The following is a 1,068-nucleotide window of genomic DNA, read 5'->3' as shown; positions in this document are numbered from 1 at the left end:
CCCACTTCATGACACCTTTGTCATGTGTCTTGTACCCTAGTCCTGGGCCAGCCAGAAAAACCAATGCCTTGTGAGTTAATTTGATAGAAGCCTTGTAATTATTGTCTGGGTACCCACTTAATTTCAAGAATTGAAAATATGGGTGTCCCATTCAGTCATGATTGGGTAGGAGTGTCCCTTTTTGGTCAAAGCTTAACTCTGAATTTAATCGACTGTTTAATAACAGCACCAAGAATGTCTGAATTAATTTAACTCGTTTGTGATTATATTTCTAATCAAATACTCTATCTTTGTTTTAATTGATATTGAAAATAATGGAGAAATTAGTAAAAGATATTTGATGTCTGTCACTTTAATAACTGCATCGAGAATGTCTGGATGAAAGACAGAGAGTTAAGTGGGGCTAACAAACTTAAAATAATAACTTCTCCACACCTAAATATTTATTTAATTAACTCTGAAAATCATATTGAAGATTTTCCAAGTCAAAAGACCAATGTTGTAGTGATTCTGTGACAGAAGAGAAATGAATGGAGGTTTTTGTCAACCACGTTTAGTATTTAGCGATTGAAAAGATGAAGAGTACAACCCTTACTATGAATCCGAAATTGTTGGGATTGGTTGTTCAAGCATGTTGAAGGTCATCATTGGAGACAGTGTGAGGTCTGGGAACAACAAATATCACTATACTTTACTGAAAAGGTCCTTATAACACCAAAACATGTCTAGAGTTGTCTCCATACCTACCAATAATCAGATTCACTTCCTACAGCATATCTCCAATTTTTATCAATTTCCATCCAGGAATTGTCTCCCTTGATTTTCACAGCTATTATCAAAACTAACGAATTTCCTTTTCATTACATTAGTAATTTTCAATGATGGTAATTTTCTTTTCTTAATTATTATTACATTAATTATGTCAGCTGCCCTTTAAATATACATAAAATATTGTATGATTGAGTATTTTTATGTTTTTCTTCTTTAGTAATTGGCTTCCTTGCTGTCATCAGGTTATTCTTCTGAATCATTGTCATCAGGTAAAGGATATACATCATCAATCTTTAC

General features: G+C 33.0%; 1 long non-coding RNA gene across 1 annotated transcript in view; it reads left to right on the top strand.

The window, feature by feature from the left end:
- Window positions 1–985: 985 nt before the first annotated feature.
- LOC128250903 (uncharacterized) overlaps window positions 986–1,068 on the top strand; it is a 2,749-nt gene continuing 2,666 nt past the window's right edge. Inside the window, exon 1 of the long non-coding RNA XR_008266840.1 lies at window positions 986–1,040. This is a non-coding gene — a long non-coding RNA (uncharacterized LOC128250903). The remainder of the gene's footprint in view (window positions 1,041–1,068) is intronic.

Source organism: Octopus bimaculoides, chromosome 26, assembly GCF_001194135.2.
Source record: "Octopus bimaculoides isolate UCB-OBI-ISO-001 chromosome 26, ASM119413v2, whole genome shotgun sequence".
Lineage (NCBI taxonomy): Eukaryota > Metazoa > Mollusca > Cephalopoda > Octopoda > Octopodidae > Octopus > Octopus bimaculoides.
Note: the sequence above shows the minus strand (reverse complement) of the source record. Positions and strands in the feature narration are given on the sequence as shown.